The following is a 20,455-nucleotide window of genomic DNA, read 5'->3' as shown; positions in this document are numbered from 1 at the left end:
TACCAGCTCCCACAAGGGGAGAAAAGAGAGAAGAGAACTAGAGCCTGCCAACCTTGGCAGATGGCATGTAGGCTGTTTTGGAGATGAGGAGAGGGAGATTTTTTTTTTTTTTTTTGCTGGCTGACAAAGAACAAGGGAGAGAGATGGGAGAGAACTGTGACACAAGCAGAAAGCACTGCACTTGAAATATATGTGGAAGAGAAAAAGAATGAGGGACAGAGACTGTTCTAGGAGACAGATGGGTAAATAGACTTGAAAAGACATTTTCTAAATGTCACATCACTTCAGTCTAGTGAGGAAAAGTGAGTGAGGAGAGACACAACTAGGAAGGGGAGGAACAAGATACTTTCCATGGTGTTTTTGCAGCTTGTCAATAGAAAGGCTTGATGGCTGTTTAATGGGTGAAGTTAAGGACCCATACTCAGTTTCTGAAAGGAACCTACACTGGTCATGCCAGTTTGGAGGCATCCTAGTAAAACACATAGGATGAGAATATTTTGAGGAAGCTTCAGCTTTACCAAGTCCTATCCATTGTTCAATCGAGTTCCAAGAAAGACGATAATAAGGCATGATGGGATTTCTGTTCAGTTGGATCTTATCTGTGTAACACCTGTTACCAAGCTCTAAGGACCATCCCAAATCTCATCTGAGAGCACACTGGTGATATGATTAGTGTCCTACATAGTATTCTCTTTTCTTTTCCCCTAACAAGCCTATCTTAAATTATTTATGCACATGACTTAATGTTAAGATGGTTTATTCATGAGTTTGCCGTAGGAGACAGAAGATAGACAACCTGCTTTTGTGAGGGTCTCTCTGGAGAGTGACAGCTGCACAATGTGTTACTCCATCAGACTCTTTCAGGACAACACATCTCAATGTAGAGAGGCCTCTGTTTAAAATAATGTTCCTCAATGTTCCCTAGTTCCCAAGTGGAGAAGCATTTATATTGAAGTGACTGCTGGAGGTAAAAGATCAAAAGATTCCTCAGCATCAGACAGGGCAGGTCTATGTGCATGTGGGCTGATCGGTATCTCTGATTGTCTGCATCCCTAACTAGCCTGAAGGTAATTTACCACTCTAGAGATAATTTGCCACTGTTGACCATGGTTCTTCTCTGAGAAGAGCATGTCAGTCAAATGAATCATTTTGTCACCTCCCTATGACAGTTAAGGCACATGGGGTTGGCCAGAGGAGAGACTTCCTGGATCAGTGCTGGGACATGTCTCATATTTCAGTTGACTAACTAGCAAAACATTTTTTATTTTATCTTTAAAAACAATCCAAATTTTACCTCTGCTTGGCTTCTTCCCTAATAGTCTTCCAGGATTTCTTTGGATTTGAAGCCAAATCTACCTAGAACTGTGGTTCCCTTTAAAGCCACAGAAGTTTCAACTGCAATTTAAAACTACATGAAGACATTTGAAATGTTTTATCACACTTAAGGCAGTATAGGGAGATCGGTTGTGTCTCTCCCTCACCTTCCCACATTCGGCCCTTCATTTCTCCTGGAACCTTCCAGAGTTTCAGGCTTTCCTATAGCTAATGTGCACTTTGTCTTCAGTTGTCTTCAGTTGGCTTACTTGAAAATATCAAGCCAGCACAACCTAGAGAAGGTGAGTGTTCTGTAAAAGCGTGTGGGAAAGGGATAAGTTTTACTATAAATCTATATACTGTAATTTTGGCTTTTAAATAATACCTTTCAGGAAGGATAGGTGGGTTTATTTCCTGTAAACAATGACTGAGTTCTTAACCTACACACAGCATCAAGTCGTGAGCTCCATGAGCAAACACAAATGAAAAATACATTGCATGCTGGAAGCTTTCAAGTAGCTCATAGTGAGAGAACAAGAAAATTTCAGAAGGTAAGACATCAAAGACCAATGATTAGACAAAATGCACTAATTTTCCACTGTGTGAAAATTTAGATATCTATATGGCTTGATTTCTAAACTTCTAGTCTTTGTAGAAATGTCACCTCATTGAGAACCAATCTGATTATAATAAAATCTTTAAGTCCTCTTTGGACCTCCAGTCTTTTCTGCTGTGTTATTACATTAGAATCTCTTACCTTCTAACAAGAAAACCTATGTATTATGTGTTCTGTTTACTGTCTGTCCTCCTAACACCATCAAAATAGAAGCTTCAATACGGCAGGAATTCTATTTTCATCTGCTTTGTTCATGTCTATTTTCCTAGCTCCTGAAGCCTCAAAGGAACTCTTTATGTGTTTGTTGTTTTCATTATGTGAACTAAGAATTGAACAATATAGAATGAACATGGATAGAGAACTGAAAAAGCCATGGTTATTGCTATAAGAGACTCACAAATGATATTAACTACAAAAACAATAATAACCACAAGGATTATAGTTGATATTAATCATACACTTAAGGACCAATCACTAGGCTACATTTCTCCCACCCATCTTACTTAATTTTTACAATAACCCTCAGAGGAAGATGCTGTATCCATATATATGTATAAAAGAATATATATACACACATATATATATGTGTGTGTGTGTGTGTATTAGTATAAAAGTATATATGTGTGTGTATAAAAGTAACAAAATGATTCTGCTAATCCCTAAGTATCCACTACTCAGTTCCAACCAACAGTGATAAATCCGTGGCTAGCCCAGAGTCCACAGTCCTGGCCACTTATACTGATCAGTTATAATGAGCAGTTATGAGGAATAGAAAACTGATCTTTCATGAGCACAAAGAAGATAGTGTCATGTATGTGAGAGGTTGGGGAGCTCCCGTGAGGCTGAATTCTCTTTTCCCTTTATGGAAACTGATGTTTTAGGTTTCGCGTGAAGCCAAGAAAAATGGAGGGCTCTGTTCTCACTGTGTTTGACCCTGAGTTCCGCATGTGTGAGGGAGTTTGTATCCAAAGGAAAACAGCATGAGAACTCATTTTGGTTAAGTGTGCCTGTTTAGTTTGAAACAGAAGAATTTTCTGCTTGGTTTCTTCAATGCCAGGGGGCTTGAGGCCCAGAAAAACAAGTTTACAATGGGAGACAAAGTAGCCAAGACAAAATCACATATCCCTAGTTGGGCTTTAGGAGCTGGCATTCTATGGCGATGGTGGGTCAACCAAGAGGATGTGCTGTAAACATTTTCTATTAAAGTGTGGATTCAACATCTTGTAGTGTGAAATTATTGACACAGAGGAACCACATAACTTGGGTACAACCAGGGTGTGCTGAGAAAGGCTGATTTCCAAAAGACACAAGTATAACTGTTGAAACCTTTCTCTAAAGCCCCATCATGGCAAAGTCATGTCTATTTACCAAACACCAAATTCTCCCTGAGGGGATTGAGAATGTAATAGGGAGCAAGGGCCAATTTACTGTGGTTTTTATCAAGGTGTTAGCAGGATGACCAGCTTGTCAACCCAGTTTGGGATTTCAGAGGCACAAGACTCTGGACCTAATTGTTATCCATGAATCATCCTTGTCAGGTTGTTTTACTAAGCATATTTTGTGTTTAAGTGCAGCAAAATCTTTCAGAGGTTTCAACGGGCATTGTAGCAAATTCTCTGACAAATGAAAGGCAATGATCACAGGTCCTCTCCTTAAAAAAAAAACAAATATCTGTCCAGAAGTATTAAAGCATCGTGGCTTCTGGACAGGTTATGTGTACCAGAACTTGTCCCTCCTTGCTGGCCATCATTTCCAGGACCTCACTCCCAGAAGAGCTGCCCAGTAAAGCCATTGACAGCATAGGATTCCCAGAGAGACTCCCCGTGTTCAAGTCCCACTGTGCCATTGGGGAACTCACAATCATTAGCATATTATTAACCTTTCAGTGTCTTAGTTCCCTCTCAATGAAATGGGGATAATAAAAGAATCTAACTCATAAGGCTGTTCTGAGAATAAACTGAGTTAATAAATAATTAAAAAGAGAGACTGGTGCCTGTAAATACCAAACCCTTGACAAATGATGGTTGCTTTCACAAACACTTCTCCAAACTGTAGGCTATCCTCCATGGCTAGCGACTCTCCCAACTCCACACTCCTGTACACATCCTCCTTAAAGTAATTGGAGAATACAGCTGGGTTACAATACTACTCTTGTCCTGTTGGAGTTCCCTATTCTCTGTAGTCAACACCTTCCATATCAAATTCCTCAACATATATATGAAACATTTAGTTAAACTCGTCTCTTTCTCATGGACAGTAAACCTCTGAGTGTGTCTGAGAGATGTTGTTTGGGAGACAACGAAGTTCCCTTTTCTAACCATAGAGCGCTTTCGCTTATAACCTATTAACTAACTGAGGGACACTCATAGTCTACTAACCTGAATTTGGGTAGAATTTTGCTCAGCTAGTCTAAAATAGTGCATGTACGTGTTAAAATGTAGCTTTCTGCATTTCACACAAGACCTACGGAATCAGAGTCCTTGGAGAGGGGGGCTGAAGGTGCTGCATTTTAATAAGCTCCCCAGGTGCACATTAAAATTTGAGAGCCACTGCCTTACAGGAAAAACTCCCCAAATTTTACACTTTCACAAATGTGAAGTTCTGAATAATGAATGCCCTACCCTCGATAGAAAGGATGCTCAGAGATTTTCCAGCAACCCACGCTTTCATGAAAATGGGTGTGATGGGAGAAATAGTGAGATCTGTGTAGTTTGGTTTGGTCTGTTAAGTTTGTAAATAAAAGGGCTCTTCTCAGTAATTGATATTATGCCAGGAAGAAGGGGCTAAGCTGGTGGACAAACCCCGCCCCGGCTGGCTCCTGCCTTCAGGGTGCTATCTATGGCTTATGGTTAAGAAGGGAGGCAGCATCTGCTTAGCTCCTCCCCTTCATATCACTGCAGGGCACTGACTGTGGTCACCTTCATGGTCAGGTTCATCAGGGACAAGGGACTTATTCTGGGAGGCAAAATGCATCAGGAAGAAAATTCTCTCCTCTGTGGTCTAGTCAGAAATGAACCATGAAGATACTGGCTTTCTTTGTTTTATGAGATCCCGAGGAGGAAGAATAAGTGCAGTGACAGAGCAGAGTAAAGAGTCACACAAAGCAAAGGATGAGAAGAAAGAAAAAAAGAAAGAAAACTTAATAACTAATGAATTATAGGAAGAAAGAAAACTGACTGCTGACTCTGCTCAGATTAAGGTGAGAAATAACAGGATTAAAATGTCAAGCTGCTGGTTCCTGAAGACCTGACCATAAACCTCTGAGCTCTTTTTGCCTTTTTTTTTTCTGTGATCACTAATTAAATCATGTCTTGAAATATATAAAACCAAATAAAGTAGAATGCTTTGAGTCCAGAAGACCGCACACCATCAGCCCATAAGGGCTTCTGCCGGATGCACAGACTGGTGTAGAACTGTTTACAGGAGGATCTCAAAGCACATTTTAAAGTAGTGTCTAAGAGGCAAACACTCCGTGTGTTTCCAACAAGAGAAATGACCAGAGAAAGCTCAGAAACCCAAATCAGGGGTTCTAACCAGTTTCACATCCCTTTCATCATTTGCATCCTCCTCCTTGCTAATATCTTTTTGAACTGTTTAATTCCTGACACCTAGAGCTAGCTATGTGTGGTAGCTTTCTTTCCTCGCTCAGTTCATGAGAACACATCATCTGTGCTTCATTCTTGGTAGATGGTGTTTTTATGATCAGATATCTGACTCAAGCACTTGAGGCCGCCGTGAATCTGTTTTCCTGTGCCCCTCCTTTGCTCTTACGCAGGGCAGGTTTGCCATAAACTAAGAATTGAACTGATGAAAGCCCCAGCAGATATTTCTGGCCCTGAGTTTTTCTGTTGTTTGCCTGAGCAAAATCTATCATTACTCTATATGCATATGGCATGTGTCAACTGTTTTAAAATTAGCCAATTTTCCTAAGCATAAAAATGGATTTTTGTCATATCATATGAACCATATATCACAAAAACAAACCATGTTTTGTTATGGCTTCTTTTCCCCCTCCTTTCCAAAATGCATTAAGTCTTTCTAAGTCACTGCCAAATCCATTTCACTCATTGCATTGTAAGATACATTTAAAGAAACCAAGCGGAGGGGGGGGGGGAGCACCATTCATACAGTGCCGTAACCTGGAAAGAAATCCAGTTCATTACCAAACCAGCCACGCCTAGGAGGCTGGACTGCTGGCGAATCTTCTAAGTGATCAATAAATACAGCATTTGCATGCTGGACTGCACTGGAAGCCCAAGATAGGGGAAAAAAAATAATAAAAAAATAAAAGTAAGATTAGGAGCAGAACTGTCACGAAGTGAGCACATTCTTCAAACACTAGACATTATAGGTGATAATTCTGCAATATTTCATGCCCCAAGCAATTTCGGGCTGTGGATTTTGCTCCATCCATTTCATAGTCATGTGCGCTTAGGCTTGTGCAGTAAAGTAAGTGGGCAAGACCACATGAGCAGCCCCAGAGACTGCCAGAGTCTGAACCTCTTTGCTCTGTGACTAAGGCCTTTCCCATGAATGAATGAAAACCCTTAATCATCTAGCTTTTGCTCTGGAGACATGGGGAGGCAGCTGTGCCAGCCCTTGTATCCCAGATGTTATCGTTAAGGACTGTGGATTGGAGAAGGACACTGTTGGGAGATTCTATGCAAGCTCCTATGCAATGCCTTCAGATGTTGCTAGGAGTGGCTGTTATCCAGGCAACCGTCTGCTTTGCACAGTCTGAGGGGCCTGCCATCCTTCCGAAAAGGGGAGGGGAAAAACATGGGTCTTTCACTTGGGTTAAAAATCTGTGAATTTCTCTTTTGAAATGCTTCAGTGTTAATTGGGAGGCAGCACATTAAATCATTATTAGTCATTAATACTTGAGCACAAATGAGTTGATCAGGTTACTGAGAGGTGTGAAGGGGCCCTAGGGAAAGCATCGCCTTGAAGGAGGTAGTAGGGAGTTGCCAAGAAGGGCAGTCTCTGGGTTGCTGCAGGGGCTCAGAGAGATGCTGGCTGTCAGGCACGAAAGAGCATGGCTGGCAGAGAAGGGACCGGATCTAACCAGTTTAGTTCTGGACGGGATTGCTTCTACAAAGGTAACCAGCCTTTCCCACTCCTCTACACCCACACACAGGCGTGCTTACCCGTGTGCCAGGCTATACTTTCTGAGCTTGCCAGAAGTGTGCTTCCTGTAAGGCTTTTAGGAATGGCTAGCCATCTCTAGGCAAGAACCTTCCGTGCTTGGAGGGCGAGCGGTTCGGGGGAGGGAGGACGTGTAACACAGACTTTTGCCTCTAGGGGTCTCCAGAGCCTCGAGGCTTCAGGAGGTTGCTGACCTTACTCTGTGATTCAGATCCCAAAGGGCAAAGATTGCGGAAGAGGCACTGTGTTCAGGAAGCCTCTGGGGACCTATCACCCACAGGAACGCTACTCATCACCTGCGCCCGCTTCTTGTCTGACAACATATTTATAGTATGCTAAGTGGGCAGATACAGTGAAGGGGAGGCAGAGATGAGCTACCCCTGCAGTCCTTATCCACCGCCGAAGTTTCTATACCTCAAGAGGATTACAAGGACTTCGCTGGAGCCTGGACCTCACACTCTTCCAGTAACTCAACTGGAATCTGTGCCCTCAGCCAGGCCACTTCTAGCTCAGGACGCTGCACCCTGCATGCCGTCAAACCACAGCTGCCACCCGGCCTGGAAGTGATGAACAGGCTGCCCTGAGCTAGAGGATCAGAAAGAGGTGAGGTACAACCCCACAGATGATGGAGGTTGGTCTCCATTAAGAAACTTCAAGACAGGTTAATATTGTTTCCATCCAATAAAAAACGCCTTTGGAGTTAGTGACCAACGTCTCTACCCACTGTCCAACACTGCCAGGCGCGGCGGGCGGGGGATACCTTTAACTTCAACACTTGGAGAGCCAAAGACTTGGGAGGATCTCTGTAACTACACAACAAGTTACAGGTCAGGCCAGACAGAACGACACCCTGAGACCCTGTCTGAAAAGCAGCAAACAAAAATTCCCAGCACCATTATTCGCCAACTGGTGAGATCTCAGGTCAGTGTGAAGCAACTCTCCTTTCTGGAGTCTTCTCATTTTCAAAACCGAGAACAGTGAGAGACGTGCTTACTTCCTGGCGGTGGGGGGTGATTGAAGGAGATCGCACATGCATTATCGGCAGTGTGTTCTACAGTTCCTGGAGCACAGCAGGTGTTTATTCGGAGACATTGAATTTCATGCATTTTCAATCACTGGGAAGAAGGGAAAAAAGTAATTTGTCCTAGTCTCACCGAATGTCACAGATGTGTCTGAGTTAGCAAAGGTCTTCCATTTTATGATCAATTTTAATATGTCACCTATTATTTTAAACAAATGGCAAGTCTTGCTTTTTGAAGGATTTCTATAGTACATGCTCTTCAGTGTGTTCAGTGAGGAGACTTTACAGCTCCAAGGAGGTGTCTTGGGCAAAACTCTTGACTGAGGAAAGACATATGGGATGGTCTTGCTCCAGGCACTTAGACCTGCTCCAACGAGAGCCTTCCACATGTATTAGGATTCTAGATGAGGTTTATTAATGAAAGTACTCTGCTTTCTCAAAAGGTTAAAAATCTTGTGTAGTTCAGGAAACATTTTCTCCAAGCCTGAGGACACACATCTCTAATGTTGCTTTGAAAGCCTTGCTCTTTTGGAAATAATAATATTAAAAAAAAAAAAAAAAAGGAAGGGGAACACACCTGTGTTCAGAAATGGCGGCACTTGAAATATTCAGACTGTGTGTTAAGTGACTGGGCCCTGGAAAACTTTGTGCTAAAAGCTCTCAGGACTTTATCTGGGTTTCTGTTTTGGTTTGTTTTGCCTGGTTTTTCATTCCCAGTGTTCCCATTTGGGTCGTCTTTTACTATACATCAGCCTTGGTGGCCTGCTCCTAGGAATCCCTTCGGAGTTAAGAACACTTCTGTCCCATTTAGGAAACATCAGCTCACATATTTGAACAGCCTCTTGCCTTGACCACCGAGGTACCCTTTCTCCAGAGTACAACCTAGGAAAACAATACATTGCCAAGCCTAATGTTTAAGCAAATGGCTTTTACATCTGATAGACTTAGGGTCAAATGTGAACTCTGGCTCATCCAAGCTTGGAGGCCTTGAATGGGTTATTTCATCTCTGGAAACTTTCATTTCCTCATCCACAAACAGAAAATAACCCATTTTAGATGATTTTGTCACATGATTACAGAAGAAAATTCCTGGAAAGCAATAGCTTGGGATCTAGCACTTGGTAATGATTCTTAGGAAATACCTGATTCACTTTCCCCAGCAGCAGGACTGAACGTAATACCGACTCTTGGCGGTGCCTGAGGCCCAGCTTTGCCCTCTATGGCTGCCAACATCTCACAAGTGCTCATATTTGGAGCCACATGAACAGCAGCTACCATTTTCCCAATGCCTATTTTGAGGCAAATACTTTATAGATATTTTTCGAGCCTTGTCTATAATCCTCGAGAGATGTTTTGTGTGTGTGTGTGTGTGTGTGTGAAAGTACTCTATCCTCTAGCTCATAAATGTTATATAACCTGGTTGATATCACACTGCTGGCCAGTGACCAACACAGGACTAAAGCTGCTCTGACCCGGAAGTCGTTGGTCTTTTCTCTCCTGATGGCTCTGAGCCTCCCATAGTGTAAGTCGGGAATCCTGTTAGAGTAATTAGAACCTGAGTCTGAATGGTAGATCTTTTGAACTTACTTTCCTTGACTTTAGTCTGTAAAATAGGAATGGCACTAACTTTGTAGGTTAAGAATGAAATTAAGTGAGGTATTAAAACAACAACAAAAAATGAGCCTAGTACGAGTTTTTATCACTCTGAAGTGCAGCTTAAATATTTATCAGCTTGTTCCAAATAAGTTTTACTTGCTCTTCAAACCATTTCTTCAACTTTTTGTTATAAAAATATTCATGAAGGAAAAACAATACATAGATATAGGTGTGGAATGTATGTGAAGACTGAAATCTTTACCAAGCTTCCACCCAGCAATTTGTCAACATCTCCTAAGCCTTTCCCTCTGCATGCCCCTCCTTGGTCAAATTTCCTTTTCTCCCTCTAGTCTGATTCACTTTTCATCTTGTTAAAAAATAATTTTTTCCCTTTTGCTCATACCTCTGGGTTGTCTCCAGCCTTTGCTGTGCCTGTCACATCACTAAGGTTCTGAGTGACATTTCATTCACGGGAGAGAAGTAATATAAAAGTGGTTCAGCGAAGCCATGGTGTGTGTGTGTGTGTGTGTGTGTGTGTGTGTGTGTGTGTTCATGTGTCATCTCTTTCTATCCTTTTCAAGAGCAGCAAGCTGGACACCTTATGAGATATGTGGATGGTGGAGGGGAGGCTTGGAAGCATCTGGACTATTCATTACTCTCCAAGGTTACAAACTGAATGTGGTACCTCCAGGGTGAGGGTTGGACCACAACCACAGAAACCTCAGTTACCCTAGTTCCCTCTTTCAATGCCCAGATTCATCCTTAACCTCAACCCAGATGCATCATTATCTACCTTTCTCAGGACGAGTCATACCTCAAATTAGATATTACCTCCAGTAAAAGTCCTTCCCTGAACACTACCTTGGTCATACAGTTCTACAATATCCTATTGTTTCTTTTCCATTATCATTAGCTGAAATTGCCTCATTTGTTTACTTGCCTGTAGGTTATTTTTCTGAAGACTGTTATAAAACCTATGGACTCAGGACCTAAACTTTGTGAAATACCAGCTCCCTGACATACTTCCTGTGTGACTTTGAACTAGTTGTTTCACTTCTGTTTTCCCTTTCTTTTAAACATATTTATTTGCATTTTTTATTTGTGTGTGTTTATGTTTTTGTCTTTGTACATGTGTGTCACATGTGTACAGATGCTCAAAGAGGCCAGAAGATGGTGTTAGATCCCCTGGAGCTGGAGTTACAAGCAGTTTTGAGCTGCCCAATATGGGTGCTTGGCATTGAATTTGGTTCCTGTGGAAGAGCAGCACCGATTCTTAACCACTGAGACATCTCTCCAGCCCCAGTTCTTTCATTTCTCTGAAATTCCAATTAATCTTAAGATGGAAAGGATGAACTCAGTGTATGGGATCACTATGATAAATAAACAACCCGATGAAAATAAATTGTTCAGTACAGGGCCTGACACATAAGTGCTATGAAATGTTAGCCATTATCAGCAATGCCCAATCCGAACCATAGTGCCACACTCTACCCTCATCCCCAGCCCGAATGGAAGTGCCTAGACAGCAAGGCTTTGGTGTCTGTTAGCCTCTGCTCATTCTCTTGTGCTGGATAATAGGATTTGCCTTCCAATAATATATTCTGTGTATTCAATACTTCCTAAGAACTGCGTCTTAGAACCCCAATCTCAACCCCATTGTCCAAGTCACATAAACAAATCATTATGTTGTGGCAAATGTAGTGAGAGAGAAGATTTGAGCAAGAAGTGTAGGAGTCTAAAGGAGGAGGCAATTAATTCTGTCCCAGAGTCTCAGAGAAGCCTTCACAGAGGAGGTAATATTTACAGAATCTTGAGGCTCAGTAACCCCCAGGAAGCAGAGAGTAGGGCAGCAGCTGGCACTACCAGAAAGCACATGGCACAGCTGAGGGCCAGAGCATGGGGGAGGGGTGCACTGCAGGCTGCAGTGAGAAGGAGAGGGGGACAGGGCCACACAGAGAGGCTGTTGGACGAAGGAGCTCCGTCAGGCTAAGAAATTGGGATTTCATTCTGATGCTTGTGGGGAGCCACAGGAGACATTCAATGAGAGGAGAGGCATAATCAAATTTACCATTTTGAAAGATCAGTCTGGCTGCAAGAAGGAAGCAGACCTGGCTAGCCCTTGAGGCAGAAAACAGGGAGATCAAATGCAGGAAAAGACCAGGTAAGAAGGGATAAGAGTCTGACTTCAGAGAGTGGCAGGACAGGTGACAAGGAGTACAGGCTTCCAAAAATCACCAGAGGCCCACACCTTTTCCAGGGTTGTTGATTGATTGGTTAGGGGTGGGGAGTAGTGTGAGGGGAAGTAAGAGACCGATATAATTCGTCTTTCTGGTTTGTGCGTGTGCGCATGCGCACGCAAGCGCACACGCGCACGTGTGTGTGTGTATGTGTGTGTGTGTGTGTGTGTGTATTTTGAAGGTAGGTGTGTATGTGATGGCTACATGTAAGTGTGTGAGTATGGAGACCCATAAGTTCACATGCAGAGGCAAGAACAGAATGCTCAGTATCTTCCTGCACTGCTCTCTGCCTTTTTACATTAAGACAGCGATCTCTCTCAGCTAGAAACTTGTCATTTCAGATGGGCTAAGCTGGCTAGTGAGCCCTTGAGATCTACCTTTCTCCATTCCACAACACTGCATTTACAGATACATCCAGCTATTCTGGGGTGTTTTTTGTCTGTCTGTGTTTTAGATGTGTGCTGGGGATTTGAACTCAGGTCCTCAAACCTCCAAATCAAACTCTCCTACCCAATGAGGCACCTATCTGGCCTTGTCTGGCTGGCCTAGAGCTCACTGTGTAAAAGAAGTTGGCCTTTGGCCTTGAATTTTCATTGTCCCTTCTGCCTCGTCCTGGCCAAGATTACAGATGTGTTCCATTAAACCCAGCTTCACATTTCTTTATCATGTCTCTGAGGTCTGATTGTGTCATTTACTGAAGCAGGAATCCGGGGAAAGAAATGACTCTGAGTCTAGTTTGGGTTACCAAAAAACACGAGGGTATCAAACTGAGGATCTTCAGCAGGAAGTAGGCATGACATTTGTTGAATGTCTAGAATGTCCTGGAGCTGTATTTGGTACTCTGCTCTATTTCACATGGAGAACAACCCTCCAAGAGAGGCAACACAATTGTGTTTATGGGTGCTGAGACAAGGCGGTGAGAGGTAGTAACACCCCTTTCACACGGTTCATATTTAAAAACTGCAAGCAAGACTGAATAAAGACCATATAAAGAGAATGATCTGAAAATAGATCATGAAAAACATAGGAAGGAGATAACAGTTGCCTCCTTGGAGTGTTTTGTGAATCTAGTGAAATACAGCTTGGGAGAATATTTTTGCAAATGATAGAAGTATAAACTAGTATGAGAAGCTCTAGGCATGTCCAAACCTCATCTCAGTGAGTAAAAATACTAACATAATAATGATGAAGGGGTTATAGCATTCCAATTTGTATTTAACAAATAAAATTGCATCCTTGTGTCTTCTCATTTTAATTGTTTGGTAAATAAACTTTAAAACATAGTGGTGGCTTCCCCCCCTCTCCCCCCGCCACACTAAAACATGTCTGTTTTGAAAAATAGAAGAGATAAGAAAGAAGGGGATTTGAAGATTAAGCACAATCAGAGGTGCAACTAAGTATGTCTTCATACTTTGGAAGAACACCCTGAAGATCCCTCACTTTGTTGCAGGATTTGTGATAACACAGTGAACCCCGAGATGGTGGTGTTTACTAGAAAAACCTGTTTCTAGTTGTGGTGTGGCTCAGTCCTAGCACACACCTTTAATCCAAGAGTGGTCTGCTTATTGTAAACAGGATTAGATAAAGTAACCCACAAGTCAAGAGGTGGAGCAAGCAAATCAGTTGACAGAAAGTGATTATAGAAAAAAAAAAAAATCAAAGAGTAAAAGGAAGCCAGGAGGACAGATAGACAATAGGAAGTAGACAGGAGTGGCATTCAGTTTGAGAGATTTTTGAGATGGCCTGGAGAGGGAGAACTTCCTTTTTTTGGGTGGTGGGGAAGTCAACTGAGGAGGAAATTCAGCTGGGTACTTTCTCTGTCTCTCTGAGCTAGCAGGTTTTCACCCAGCATCTGACCCCAAGTATTTATTGGTAAAATCAAACGATCTGAGATTTTGTTAAAAACAACACACTTACTTATTTTCACTATCACCACTTAAAGCAAGCTAGCAAGCAAACAAACAGTAGGATAAAACCAGGAGAGCTCTCACGCCGGGCTCCTGAGCTAAGAGCTTCCATTGATTCAAAAAAGCTTCTAGTAGGCTGAGTCACTGTCAGGTAGGTTCCTCCTCAAAAACATATAGGCCATGTAAGCTATTTGTGCTCCTTGCTTTTAAATTTTAGAAAAACATACCCAGAGGCTCCCTCTGGGCTGCTCTTGACCTCTCTCTCCATGTTCTCTTTCTTTTTATGTCTCTGGCTCCTCCTGTCTCAAGCTCTGCCCTTTCTCCCCATTAACCTGTCACAGCTCTGCAGGGCCTGGGCAGCCCTGCCTAAAAGAAATGCAATGCCTACCACAGATGTAAATGTAACTTCTGCTACCTGTATTAAAAATGAAGAGGAAATGAGCAAAAGTAACAGAGTTTTGTTGAACGCAGCATATCTGAGCTATTATATCATTTTTATCTAAGATCAGTGTAAAAATAGTGATATTTTTACATTGCTTTTGTTTGTGCATGTGGGGTATTTTGTCTTTTGAAACAGGTTCTCCTATATTGCATGCAGGCTGCCTACTCACTATATAGTTGAGGATGACCTTGAACTTTCGATCCTCCTGCCTCCATCTCCTAAGTACTAGGATTAACAGTTGTGTGCCTCCATGCATGGTTTATGTGGTTCTAGGGATAAACCCAGGGCTTTGAGCATGCTAGGCAAGCGCCGTATCCACTGAGCCACATACCCAGTATCTTATATGACTTTTGAAAAAAGGAAATATTTACAGTCCAAGGTGTGCTTTTCAGTCCCGGCACACATCTCAAGAGCTCCTGTGCTACCCATGGAGTTTTTAGGTAGATTTGTGCGTGTAACTGTTCCTCATTTTACCCAGGTCAGCATCCCAGGTATTTTAGCATTGCAAGTAAATTTCAGAAAAATAATTGATGGGTCTGGATCAGCCATTGGAGATAGTAGGTCATGGTGATGGTGTTCTAGTTTCCTCTGCTTAGCAGAGTGATAATTCAAAGAGGTCCAACCTGCACCAGTATGTTCAGAGAAGGCTAGCCCACTGCGGCCTTTATAAATGAGCCTTCCGACACTTCCTTCCCAAATAGAACAGGGTTGCCTCCAAAACTATGAATGGCACATCATGTGCCTGGAATTCTGCCTCAACCCCAACACAGCAGTGTATGTTTCCGAAGAGTGAAGAGAGAAGATGCCCCACCCACAGCCCAGCTAATGGTCATTAGCTCAGGGCTCCAGCAGAAACATGGTGACAGTAGAGTTAAAGGAAGAATGTTCAAGACAGAGTTAAAGTCTATTAAGATCTAGTTGCTAGATTGCACTCCTGGGCCAAAGTACAAGAAGAGACTGGGTCTCCCAGGGAATTTCCTCCAGACCTCACAGAACACTGGGGCAAGTCGTTCTCCACTCATGCCCAGTGGGAGCTTTCTGTATTATAGCAGTGGAGCCATTCTCGCAGTGACACGCAGCCTGCATGGTGCTTCAAACCAAGTGAAGACCAAGACTGCCGAGCAGCTAGTTCTCTCACAGGGCCTATGCTGTTCTTGATCTTTTCTCTCCCTGGTAGACAGCAGCAGCCCTTCGACTTCCCTTGGTGCTGCCCGGGCTGACACTATGCCTCTCCCCTTCCCTGCTCTGCTGAGCAATCACAGTGCCTCATGGTACAGCTGCAGGCAGTACCACTCCCCACCCCCTCCTGCTTTTTTTGTGGTCTCCTCCTTTGTGACTGCTACAGCATATGTTTTATTAAAAGGGAAAGAGAAGAGGAGACAAGAGGTTATGTACATGGGCATGCTCAAGAATCTTAAGATTGAAAATCTTCTGCTCAATGCTAAATGCCTAAGGGCTTTGGCATTTTGCCGGCTCCAAGTAAACCCCAAGAGGAACATTTGGGTGGAGAAATAGGAAATGGAGAAAATCAAAGCTCCCTCTTAAGTGATTCTGATTCTAAAACACAAGAAGATTTTTCTGGTGCTCTCTTGAAATTTGCCTGCTTTCCCCAACATCCTTATTCAGATTTTTGGATATAAAGTTGATGGGTTCTCTGACCTTGAGTAATGCTTTCCCCATTGTATGTGGGTTAGACCTGAGAGTGGGTGGATGGCTAGGTAACATTTTCAATGCCTAATGAGATGGCCAGTATTTTAAAGCCCACTGTCTGGGGTCCTAGGCCAACTTCTGATAGGCCATACATGTTTAATGTAATTAACCCAGACATGTAGGATTTCTAGATTGCAAAAGGAGAGGTGGCCCCAAAGAACCGTGCAAACCGAGATGTTTCCAGCTTGTCACCTGTGCTCAGCAAGTGACTCCATCAGCTGGAACACTTTATCCCCTCTCTGCCTACCCAGTAGTTTCCCACCCCAACTCTCATAGCTCAATTCTAATTCTCCTTCCTTGATATAAAGATAGCTCTTATTATTAGTAAAGATCAATGCCTGGTTAATAATGTCAGTCTTTTGACTTCTCTTGCATTGAACTTCTGTTGAGAACTTACATCATCATTTACCTTTGCCCAGGCATAGGCCCATTCTCCCAATTAGACTCCAAAATTGCGAAGGACAAAGTTTCCTGAGATTTTATTCCTCACTAATCTGACATTCTGATAGAAGAGGAGCCCCAGATCACACCACAGCCTCCCAGCCTTGTAAAGTATAAAGCCACCAAATCAGATCGCAGTCATTGAGATGAAACTATGCCTTAGAAGAAACCCATGGGGCTGAGGTTAATGAAGGAGCAAATAAAACCCAGACCCCCTTCCATGACTTCCCCTATTGATGTGTGTCCCAGGTGAGACAGAGATCCTCCTGGGGTCTCTTTGCTGCCCTTTCCAAGAAGAAGGCTGAAATCATTCCAGCTCTACATCTTAGGGTAACCAAAGGCAAATGAGACAATAAGGCATGTGAGGTTCACTTAGAGGGCCTCTGTATACGTGCTCCCAGCTCTTCGGGAAAGGGTGCCTTTACAAAATGTATGCAAGGACTTATTATTTAGGGAAAACAATTGAATTTCCAGAAATAACACCACATTGTGTTTGCTTAAACACTAGCCAGGAGCCTGAAGATGGAACATTCCAGTCAGCAGAATGTGCCCACACAAGGTCTCCAGTCCCTTCAGGTTACCTCTTGTTTGTGAGTGGAGAGGGATCCTGGAGCATTCTCTTAGGTGGTGCTCCCCAGGTGCTAGCCTGTACCTTGGGGAAGGGGATCAGGAGGAGCTGATGACGCAGGGAGGTTCTGTGCCCTCTGGCTTTTCTCAGTAAACAACCTGTAGGGAGGCCAGATGGGAACACTCAGAAGGAGATGTTGATGTCCAAGAAGAGGAGGAGTTCCCCCTCCTCAAAACCAGGCCAACACAAGGAGGATAGGGTCCTTCTGTCCTCCCAAGATTTTCCTTCCTCACTCCTTCTTGTTTGCATACTGTAGCACATACCACTCCATTCTGGGAGAAGAGAGCCAACTCTATTTTTTTTTTTTTTTTGGTGAGGAGAGAGAAGTAAGAGTCAAGAATGCTTCTGGCTTCCCCAAGGCTGCAGCCCAGCTGTCAAACCCCTTAAAGCCAGCTGGTTTCCAGCAGCAAAGAGTCTGGTCGGATGTCTGCTCTCTTATCCTCAAACACAGCACCCTTACTCTGCATCTTTTCAGATCATATCCTTCCTCACAGGAGCAAAGCATGCATCTTTTCCCAGAGCAGGTAGCAGCTATGGTACTGGTAAGCTAGGATCACTGTGGCAGCATTGCTTGGTCATGCTCTCAAAGCTACACAGCAACTCATTCCAGGTGAGAAGAAATTCCAGAGAGTCATGTCATAAACAAAAAACATGCCCACACCTGTGAGAAATCAAGAGGGGGGGTGGAACCCACAGATTCCACCATCACTTAGCTCTTCCCTGATGTCATCAGACTGCCCCCCAGGGGATTTAGTAGAATCCTTTAGCTGCCTGGTTAATACAGGCATCACGTATGTTCTAGGAGCATGGACAGGGGGTGAGGAAAGGAAAGGTATCAACGTGCACATGTCTAGGGAAGATCTGGGGAGAAATACTTGACTCACGGCACACATTTAATTCTTCTCATTGGCCTATGCTCACATACCCAGATCTGATTTTATAACTGAGAGTCTCTTAGCACGTTTGTTCCTGCTCAGGGCAACCCGCTCCCAGGACAGGGGAAAGCACACATACACCTCTTTGCAGAGAGGCCTTCTCAGTCACCTTACAATGCATCCAACTGATGGCTAGTTAATCTTTGGCTTAGATCTATATGCCCCGGATAAATATGTGCCACGCAGAAGGACTGCTTGGTGAAGAGAGAACTCCTCTGGGCTGGAAGAGGAGTGCACAAGTTCATCCTCCTACTGGGCAGGGACACTCCAGGCATCCTGGGCAGGGGCTATGCACAGATGCTCAGTGTTTCTGGGAGCAGCCAGCTTCCTGCATACAGCTGTGAACACACACACACACACACACACACACACACACACACACACGCCTGTGTGTGAACAGGAAGAACAATCTGATATTTGGTATCAGGAGACCCTTCCCTTCATCACAGCGACAATCCTCCCCTCCCCTTAGTGTTTCCAGGACACTACCAGGATTGACCCAATCAATTGGGGCTTCTGTTATAGCACCCAAAGGAGAATAAGGGATTCACTCTCAGGCATTATTTTTCCCCCCTCGTTACATGTTCATGGAAGAAACAGACTGTCCTCTAAAGCATGCTACAGGGGTTTATGAACATATGAATACAGTTGTATTGCACAGTACAATACCAGGTCTTTGGGGTCCTCCCCAAACACGGTGAGCCTCGTGCAGTTTTGTCCAGCATCAGCTAGGCAAGCAAAAGTCCTCGTCATCCTCTGCAATTATGGAGCCCGAGTGAATTTTCCGAAGCCAACGGGAGTTGCACTAACTTTGAGGACTTAAACCAGGCAAAAACCAATATAGGTCAGGCAGAGTGTCCGAGCTCTGTGACAGCCTTGCAACACCAGGAGGCAACACCGGAGTCAGCTCAAACGCAAAGTCCACTGCTAAGCTCCATCTGACAGAAACTAAGGGATGGAGTGGGAATTATTCCTCTTGCTTGCAATTGCCAGGCACCAGACAAGAGGACTGAATGAGGGCTCATCACAATTACAATAAAAAGGGGGTACAGAAAAACCCAGGGGATACAGATCCCCTGTACGGTTACCTTGAATCCTTGCAAGAGCCCTTCTTGCTGTATCAGCTGCTCCCCAAACCACCAAGGACCGCGAGGAGACTCCTAAAAGACGCCCGATTTTTGTGCAACATCTCCAGTGGCAGCCTTCCAAAGTTTTTACTTCATGATTTCTTGTGGCTCTTTCTCCTTTGGGGAATTGCGAATGCCTCCCCCTCAGCTTGTGAGAGGGAACGGATGTCTTTTTTCAAATTCCCCAGCTCTGGGCTTTGCAGTTGCCGCCGCCACCGCGGCGGCGGTTAGACCACTTGCCTGCTGCCTTTCCGCGGAGCAGCGAGCATCCCAGGCACCCACAGCATCTGCGAAGTGGGATCGAAGCAAGCCCGGGTCGCACGCGGCGTGGGAGAGGTGAGGAAAGTGGGAAGCCAACTGAGGAGTCCCCTGTCCCTCGACCGAGATGAAACGCGAGATCTTGCCTTTTTTTTTTTCTTTTTTCCCCCTCCAACTCTAATGACACTCACCAGCCCTGACATCCGAAATCTGAGCCTTGCACATGGGCAGAAACGGTTCCTCCAGCGTCTGGGCTCCCTTGGCTGCCTGAGGACCCGCGGGTGTCCTCGGAGCGCGCGGCAGGTGCATTCCCCAAGTCCTCCCGAAGCCGCCGAGCTCAGCGGAGGCGCTGCGGGACAAGCCGCTAGTCGCTCGGCAGGCTGGCGGATTCCATCCTAGGACTGCAGCTCGGCGCGTCCCTACTCCGACTTCCCGATCGTACCTAACCAGTGTCACCTGCAGACTCAGACACCAGATGAGTGTCTTAAGATAACAATGCTGCCCTGCCTGCCTCTCTCCTTCTTTCTTATGCACGTAGGTTGGCAGCCAATAGGACCCTGCGCCACACTCCCCACAGGCGCCCATTGGCTGGGCAGCCTGGGAGGGGGCGGGTTCTGAGGCCTACCGGCAATCTCCTTTGGGTAGCTGGCAGACTGGGGGTACCAGCTCTGTTAACCCTCCCAGCTTTGCAGCAGCGACTCCCCCCTCCCCCTAGCCCCCCACCTCCCAGCGAGGATAAGGGAGCATTGGATAAATTCGCGGCTGCGTGTGGGGTTGGGAGTGAGGGTTGGAGAGTGTCAGAGGCTGAGAAACAAGAAGTAGACAGGAAACTAATTACATTTTCTTCAATCTTCTGAGTTACAATCATCATTTGTCCCAGCCCATTTTGTTTGCTTGCTTAACCAGAACTCCCAGAGATGGGGACCCATTTGAGACATTTTCCTTCTAATTCGAGGTTTCATTTGGTTGTTCTGTGCTTTTTAAGCTTCCTGAATTACTTAATTAGAAGTGAGCCCCCAAGTGAGAAACATCACACACACACACACACACACACACACACACACACACACACACACAC

General features: G+C 44.3%; 1 protein-coding gene across 2 annotated transcripts in view; it reads right to left on the bottom strand.

Annotated features, from left to right (window-relative positions):
- Brinp2 (BMP/retinoic acid inducible neural specific 2) overlaps positions 1-19,875 on the bottom strand; it is a 100,513-nt gene extending 80,638 nt beyond the window's left edge. Inside the window, exon 1 of one of the 2 annotated variants that reach the window (XM_055624662.1) lies at positions 19,081-19,875. The gene's annotated coding sequence lies outside the window, so the exon portion shown is untranslated. The remainder of the gene's footprint in view (positions 1-19,080) is intronic. The other variant, XM_055624663.1, reaches the window with a different exon arrangement.
- Between the last annotated feature and the right edge of the window lie 580 nt (positions 19,876-20,455).

This window comes from Psammomys obesus, unplaced genomic scaffold (assembly GCF_907164565.1).
Source record: "Psammomys obesus unplaced genomic scaffold, mPsaObe1.curated_primary_1811, whole genome shotgun sequence".
NCBI lineage: Eukaryota > Metazoa > Chordata > Mammalia > Rodentia > Muridae > Psammomys > Psammomys obesus.
Note: the sequence above shows the minus strand (reverse complement) of the source record. Positions and strands in the feature narration are given on the sequence as shown.